This window comes from Aulonocara sp. 'chitande type north' Nkhata Bay, linkage group LG6 (genome assembly GCF_057382095.1).
Source record: "Aulonocara sp. 'chitande type north' Nkhata Bay isolate Kocher_YH1m ecotype deep benthic linkage group LG6, A_spYH_male_GT1.1, whole genome shotgun sequence".
In the NCBI taxonomy this organism is placed as follows: Eukaryota; Metazoa; Chordata; class Actinopteri; order Cichliformes; family Cichlidae; genus Aulonocara; species Aulonocara sp. 'chitande type north' Nkhata Bay.
In genome coordinates, this window is record NC_141349.1 from 14,301,200 (window position 1) to 14,309,288 (window position 8,089).

Here is an 8,089-nt window from a genome sequence, read left to right on the forward strand (position 1 = left end):
TTTTAGCATTTATTACACTATGCTTTCTTTATTTCATGAATAAATAAAGTGAAGACTGTATTTCCGTATTCTAATTGTAGGTGTAGTATAACAAGATTTTAATCTAAAACACTGGGCCATGGGCTGTGGGGGCAAATAAAAGCTAAAGCCGCCACAGCACATATGCATAATAACTATATCATAGATATATACAGCCAGTGTCTGCAGCTATATAACTTCAGGATAATAAATAACAATGTAAAATATTTCAAAACCAACAAAGTTAAAACAGAGAAATGGCAGAGTACAGTCGGTACTCGATTACATTAAAGTGGCTCAGTTTGACAGTGTCATGATCGGTGCTGCGTAATGAAATAGCTTAGTGTGTGTCAATATCTGTGACATTTCATGGTGAAAGAAAATGAACATGAAAGAACAGATTCTCTGTGCAATGTAGAGAGTTACTGTACAAGTTATGAAGGATTTTCTCATCAGTCGTTTTGGCAGCAGAGCTCAATCGGTCTGTGTTGCACTGATGGTGCAACAAGCAGAGGTCAGGTTCATCCACAGTAGATAGCTGTGAGGGGTGGTGGAGACCTCGTGTCCCCCACAGCTTTAACTATGAACTGAAATACAACTGAAATTTTTTTTTTTACCGAACTCATATTTCAAGTTATTGCCAAATTATGAGAATTGTTTCCAAAGTTATTAGGATGGTTATTTAGGAAGCTTTTAGATTCATATTATATGGAGTCAGTTTACAACAATAGCTACCTCAAGGCAATAAAATAAAACTCTTTAATATTAGAGAGAAAACCCCAATAGTCTTTGAGCAAGCACTTGGCAACAGTGGGGAGGAAGAACCCCCTTTTAACAGGAAGTAACCTCCAGTGGAACCAGGCTCAGGGAAGGATTTTAAATCCTATAAGATGAGACGTTACCCAAAAGTTTAGAGTTTCATTAATGTTACTTTAACATTAAAGACTGTGCTGTCTTTATTTTGAATTGAATGTTTCTTTATCCTTGTTTTGAGAATAATTTAATTGATCTTTGTTTTTGTTCAAGACAATCAGTTTCGGAGTTTTTCAAAGAAACTTTTTACTTTCATCTTCTTTATCCTGGTCTTAAGGTCTTCAAAGTACTCTGTAATATTGATGAGTGGTTCAAGTGGGGGGTTAAGAGGAGCCGGTGAAGATAAATTCACAGCAGTGTCATGTACTGTGATGGCCTTGGGATCATTATAAAGGCGTTGCTTTTGATTTATAGCCACAGTGTTTTAATATCAATAAAGGAAGCACTTTGGGTACGAGCTTTCACATGATCTGATGAAAGTGAAATTATATCAGAGTGACCCTCTGGAGTGCTTGTTGGCTGCTCTGTGAGTGGCTCCCTGGTGGGTCACTCTTTCAGTAAGACATTATAGTTCAGTGGTCCGAACCTCTAATGCAGCAGGTGTGCGATACATGTGTATCTCACAACACACTGGGAATGGATGTGACTGTGCTGTGATCTATCCTTTGGTTCCAAGAAAACAACTTAATATCTCAAACATATTTTCTGCAACTATATGTGGAAAAATGGATGATTCAGAAGATGACCCTTGTGTGGACACACACACATACACTCATACACACATCCACTGTATCACACGCTGTGTCAGGATTGAGGTCTTATGGTAAAAATGGACAGAAATAACCACTTGGAGGGCCTGCTTTGAATTATGTGCATGTAACCAGCAACCTTTAAAAAAAAAAAAAAAAAAAAAAAAGAATTAAAACACTTCATCATTTACTCTCAGAGGACACATAAGACCTGAGCAGTAATGGGTTGGACACCTTTTTGTCTTCAGAACTGCCTTAATTTCTTGAGGCAAAGATTTAATAAGGTGCTGGAAACATTAAACACATTATTCCTGGAGTGATGTTAAAAAGATTACATTTTGAAATCATGAAATGCCACAGATGTAGAAGGCACGATGGATCCATGCTTTCATGTTGTTCCTGCCAGATTCCCACCATGCAGTCCGAATGTTACAGTCATAATCATCTGTTGTGTAATTTCGCTGAGCAATTGTGAATTGTAGCCTCAGTTTCTTGTTCTTAGCTGCAGAAGTGCAATCATGATCCTCTGCTGCTGCAGCTCCCCTGCTTCATGGTTCGAAATGATGTTGTAACGTTTGATTATGTGAGTTACTGTTTCCTTTCTATCAGCCTGAAGCTTGAAGCGGTCTGTCCATTCTCCTAATACCGCTGACATCATCAAGGTACTTTCACCCAGAGAACTTCCACTCACTGGATATTTTCTCCTTTTTTGCACCTTTCTACAGATGCTTGTGTGAGTAAATCCCAGTAGTTCAGCAGTTTCTGAAATAGTCAGACCATCCCATCTAGCACCAACACCCATTCCATGTTCAAAGTCCCTTAAATCACCTTTGTTGCGCCTTTTTATGCTCAGTTTGAGCTTTATCACGATCATGTCTATATGCCTAAATGCAGTGAGTTGCTGCCGTCTGATTGGCTGATTAGATATTTGAATTAACAAACAGTTGAGCAGGCGCTGAGCGTAAATTTGCACAGTACCACTGAATCATAGCAAAACCTCTGGAGAGATAGCATGTAACATAATTGCTTACAGTAAATCAGCCCATTAAGTAAAGAGCATCATAGTGTCACGGGCGAGAATGCGGTGGACTCAAGAGCAGACTCAATTTGCTTCGAACTGTGTATAATTTATTGAAAAGAACAAAACGTGAACAGAACTGGGTTTAACAGAAACCATACGCAGAAACTAAGGGAAATCCGTGGGCGGAGAGACCGGCGTAGAGCACGGGGAGAACTCTAACGGGAACTTCTGTAAACACAGGAGAGAGATGTTACTGAATGGAAAAAAACGAGTAAGGGACAGAGGTACGGAGTGCCAGTGGATAGTCTTGGGCTTACTTGGAGACCCTAGTTATTAGGCGGGAAAAGGGCTGCCGTGGGAGTATTCCAGAGAGGGTCAAGAGTGTGGAGAGTCCGGTCCAGATTCCAAGGAGGTGGAGAATACGGACTGAAGGGCAGGCTGAGGAGAAGTGGAGTATATAATCCTCGGGTTCAGAGCAGACGGAAGAACAGAATGGAGACCAAACCAGCACTACTGATGAGTGCGACGGGTGGTGAATCTGAAGAATACAGGAAACAAAAACACATTAACCCATGGTCCAGATATACAGAGTCAGAGCTCAGAGGAGGGCGAGTTTACCACAGATGGTAGCAGGACGAACTGGCGAGGAGTGGCAGGCCGTGCCGGCTTAAAAACCCTCTAGGTGGAGCCCCGGAGATTGACAACAGGTGATGAGCTGGCCAACTCCACCCCCAGGGACGAATGAGAGGAACCTGGACCACGCCCGACCAGACACTCCCACAGCATATGACACATAGGGGATCAGACTTCTATTATTTCCCCATTTTTTGTACCTTATTATCATTGAACAAACTGCAAAACAACACATATTCATAATTCCCCTTTCCACCTTGTGTTTTATAGCAGTAACTATGAATTAAATATATATTTGTAAGATTGCACACAACATGTATTATTTAACATAACATCATATTTTAGATGTGATTTCTACCTGCAGTTTCAGGTACATGTCATACAAGGATGTTTCTGGTTGTTTTTCTCACAGCAGTAACTATGAATTATATATTTGTAAGTTTGCACACAACATAATATATATGTTATATATAACATTAGACTATAATTTAGATGTGATTTCTAATACTGTTTTAGCCAATCTCAATATAACACAAAACCTTTTTCACAGAGTGGAAAGGTTGTCAATCACTTTAATGTGTAGAAACATGGTAACTAGAGATAATTCACATCACTTTAATATACTATAAAGTGGTTTAACTTCTCACTGAACTGAATATATGACTACAGCAACACAACAGACCGTGCACTGGTAAACGCAGCTTATACCATGTTCGACCTCATAGTACTTTCCCTGAATATAAACAATGTATGAGTCACACTTAGCACTAAAACCACCGCAGTGTTTGCATTTAACGTTTCATCTTCTCAGTTGAAAGGCAAACAAAAATTGCTTCGCAGAGCTCGTTTCTGGCCAATGAACATCAAAGGATATTTTCTTACAAGTAATGGGGAGCCTGCTTGAAATTTTCATGATCAGGCTGATCCCGTCGTGCATACCAGGAAAATGCATGCGTAAATTGCATAGTTGTGCCTTCCTTTGACATCCACCCTTCATTGATCAAACGTCTCTTCAAAACGTGGCCTTTGTTTCTTGTCGTAATGTGCAAGTGAGCTCCATTTACTGAACGAGACAGCACAAATGAAAACACCACCCTGCAGTATACCTCTTGGTAATATATGCTAATCTAAGGCACCATTTTCTTTCTTAAATCTGATTTCAAAGGATTTTTACAAGGAAAGCAAAGCCACCAAATTACCCCTGTGGGAAAATATTCATTGCTCACTTTGCAGTTGAAAAACAGGAAATAGCTATTTCTGGAGCTCATTACTCTCCATTAACTTATTATGGGAATTGACCATATCACCATTACAGAGCAGGCCTTACCAGGTTGTCTTCTTTATTTTGGTGCCAAGGCGCACAGTCTTGTGGTTCCTGCTTTACTTAACTTGGATACTGCGCAGTGGAAATCGATGATGAAGGCGACACACGCCAGTGTGCCGACAGAGCCTCATCTGGGGACGGCCTCTCTTCACTTCATGCAACAATAAGTCCAACAAGGAAACACTTTAAAAAGAGAGAAAATTAGAGCTTAGACCTTAATAGAAACAAGCATAAACATAACGTGCAGAGACATGCGAATGCACACTCGTAGCATTTGGGGAAGATGAGAAACAGCTTGAGAATAACAAGAAGTGAATTTTGAGCTTCATTTCTGACCGGGTGAATCTGTGCATGTATGTGTGCGTGACGGTCAGGTTTTCTTCGCTGACTACTCTTACTGACACACTCTTTACACAAGTTTGTTTAGTACACTGTCGGTAGTCATTTTACACTTGAAAAGCCCACTCGGGGCTCAGGTGTGCTCGTCCTGGCAATAAATAAGGGACAGCAAAAACAGTGTAAATGTTGACTGCGGCCTCTGTTACAGTGTGAAGCACATCTCAGTTTTGGATGAAGGGAATCAAAGTGAAAATGAAGTCATGAATATTTAGCCTCAGGTGCTATGTGTGCGTGTGTGTGTGTGTGCGTGTGTGTGCGTGTGTGTGCGTGCGTGTGCGCGTGTGTGTGTGTGTGTGTGTGTGTGTGCGTGTGTGTGTGTGTGTGTGCGTGTGTGTGCGTGTGTGTGCGTGCGTGTGCGTGTGCGCGCGTGTGTGTGTGTGTGTGCGTGTGCGTGTGTGTGTGCGTGTGTGTGTGCGTGTGTGTGTGTGTGTGTGTGTGTGCAGTTAGTATGTCAAAGCTTGCATGCGTGAAGCAGAGATGATAATTACAGTGCAGATTTACCTGTCACTACAGTTGTAAACATACTGTAGAGATGTCACAGTCAGGACGACTTATTTTTAGATTGCGGTGACTCCAATTTTTGAGGCTTCAAAGATCAAAGTAGCAGTTTACACTCACTGCAAAGGTCCTGTCTCCATTCATCAGCTGCACAAAAACAAAATACACCTTTCATTCAGAGTGCCATATTATGTAAGTAATAGCACTGTCAGTGAGTGTGGGAGTAGGTCAGCCTCCGGGGAAGCTGAAACAACCAAGGACTCGTTTGGTTTTAGAGGAAACACAAAAGGCTGAAATCCAATTCGAATGGTTGAAGAAATGTCCCTGCACTTCTGTCAATGACAGAATGTGATTACAGTGCTGCGATGTAGGTAAGCAGAAGGCAAGGGCAATTATTACAAATTATTGTGGTGTGTTATGAATTATTATTGCTGGGAGAGGGGAACGCTCCACCAGCCTCTGTTTGTTTTCTGTTCTTCTCTTGGTACAGTGGGGGAAATAATGATTTGATCTTTATACTGTTGTGTGGTTTGCTCACTTAGAAAGAAATGAACTGTTATTTTTATGGTATCTTAATTTTAATGGAAAGGGACAGAATGTCCACCAGAAAAAAACACTTTACACAAAAGTTATAAACTGCTTCACATTTCAAGTATTTGATCCCAAGCAACCCGGCTAGAATTCTGCCTCCCACAGACTGACTGTGTGAACAACTCATTATATGTGTGAAGCACATGTATCCACAGAATCAGTTTCTTCAATTTCAGTGTCTCCTCCACTATGGGCAAAACCACAGAGCTGTCAAAGAACATCAGGGACAAGAATGTAAACCTGAACAAGGGGGAATGGGCTCCAGGTCACCAGCAGGAAGGTTAGTATTGGTGACGACTGCTGGTACGATAATTCTGAAATGGAAGAAATATAAAATGACCATCAATGGCCCTCGGTCTGGAGCTCCATGCAAAATGTTGTAAAAAAGCTGGTGGATCATGTTCATAGCTAGCTACTGTCCAGACCTCAAACGTTTGTGCAGTGAGCTGAATCTTCAAGAAACCTACAGGATTTAGAAAGTTTCCATAAAGAGGAGAAGGCTAGGATCCCTCTTGAGATGTGTGCAAACCCAACAAGGGTTTGGCTTGAACATCAAATACTTGTGTCAATCAATGACATGCAAATCAATCCAAACCAGAGCCTGAATGCCCACTAACAAAGATTCAAAATGCTGCTTAATGAGTGAATTACTTCCTGTGTGAATACAGATTTAATATTCCATTAAGTAACAAGGAATATACATTTTAAAGGGATTTGTTTGTTTGTGGTATGATATGAGCGTGTACTTGTGTTATTTTTGTGGTTAAGTGGAGCGATGTTGACAGGTTTCTTTGATTAACTTTAGTAGCATTTCACTAATCACAGCAGTCGACTGACTGAACGTGGACATGCTGATGTGTAACACTGAAACGGTTTTTGTTTCTCCTAAGGCATCTCAGGCTTTTAATCATGAGATTCATAAATGAATGGTTCAGTTCAGCAGCGTACTCAGACCCCAACACCTTAAGTGAGTCTGACACTACAATCCAATCTAATTTTAGAGTCTCTCTGCCAATCCAAAGCTGCAACAGATTCTCTCATTTTGTAAATGACAGGCCTGTGTCATTAAGAGAGAAACCCCCCCCCCCACACACGCATAGACACACGCAAGGCTGTGCCAGACATACATTAGCATCCTACATTTAGCAGCCTAATCTGTCTGTTTGTTTGGCTGAATTACATTTGGCAGAACAATGACCACCTGCATGTCGATTTCTTGTCGTGCCTAATTAACACTGTTTTTTTTTGTTTGTTTGTTTTGCCAATAATTTGGATGATGGAAGCCAGAACTGGATTTTATGTGACTTTTTATATTTATTTGTTGACAAAGTATTAAGTTGTGTTTCCCAGTTTGTTCTTGTCTCCTGAGACCTCTGCACCATCCTGTCAGGATTATCGCCCAGCTGAGTCACTCGAGGTTTGATGAAGTTCCCTTTAAATCTGATGCCTCGTCTCTCTCAGTATCTGTGCTTCTGTTTCAGAGTTGCTTTTTCCAGAGCAGCAAATCAATATCACAACAACATTTGCCCTTGTGTGAGAGTGAATGTGGAGATTTTTTGTTTTCTTAGCACACATAAACAACTTAAATAAAAGAAAGCAATACAGCCAATGTATGATTGACAGTAGTCCATATCTACTAACCCTGGGCAACTGAGTGTGCACTGCTGCTGAGCCTTGAATAACAAAGCCCAGCACTGAAATGTGTGTGTTTAGAATAGAAGAAGAGAATAAAAATGTCCTTTATTGGTCCTCATTGGGGAAGTTCAAGTGTTCCAGAAGCAAAGGGACAGGCAGACGGAGCATGCATATTCACAGAAAAGTAAAGAATACAAAATTAGAAAAATATATATTTTCAGGGTTATGAAAAAAAGAAGGTCGGAACTTCATGAGTGAACAGGAAGTGGTTTGGAGACATGGAAGTGAGAAAAGATGGCAGAGCTGAAGACGTTAAAGACTTAATAGGGAGTAGGGCTGCCACAAACGATTATTTCGATAGTCGACTAGTCACCGATTATTTTTGCAATTAGTCGACTAATCAGATCA

At 40.7% G+C, this 8,089-nt stretch overlaps 1 long non-coding RNA gene across 1 annotated transcript; it reads right to left on the reverse strand.

Moving 5' to 3' along the window:
• Nucleotides 1-2,722: 2,722 nt before the first annotated feature.
• LOC147327456 (uncharacterized) lies at nt 2,723-3,476 on the reverse strand. The gene is made up of 3 exons (XR_015130022.1): nt 3,220-3,476; nt 2,919-3,139; nt 2,723-2,829 (listed from the first exon to the last, which is right to left on the reverse strand). It is a non-coding gene; the product is annotated as an uncharacterized LOC147327456 (long non-coding RNA).
• Between the last annotated feature and the right edge of the window lie 4,613 nt (nt 3,477-8,089).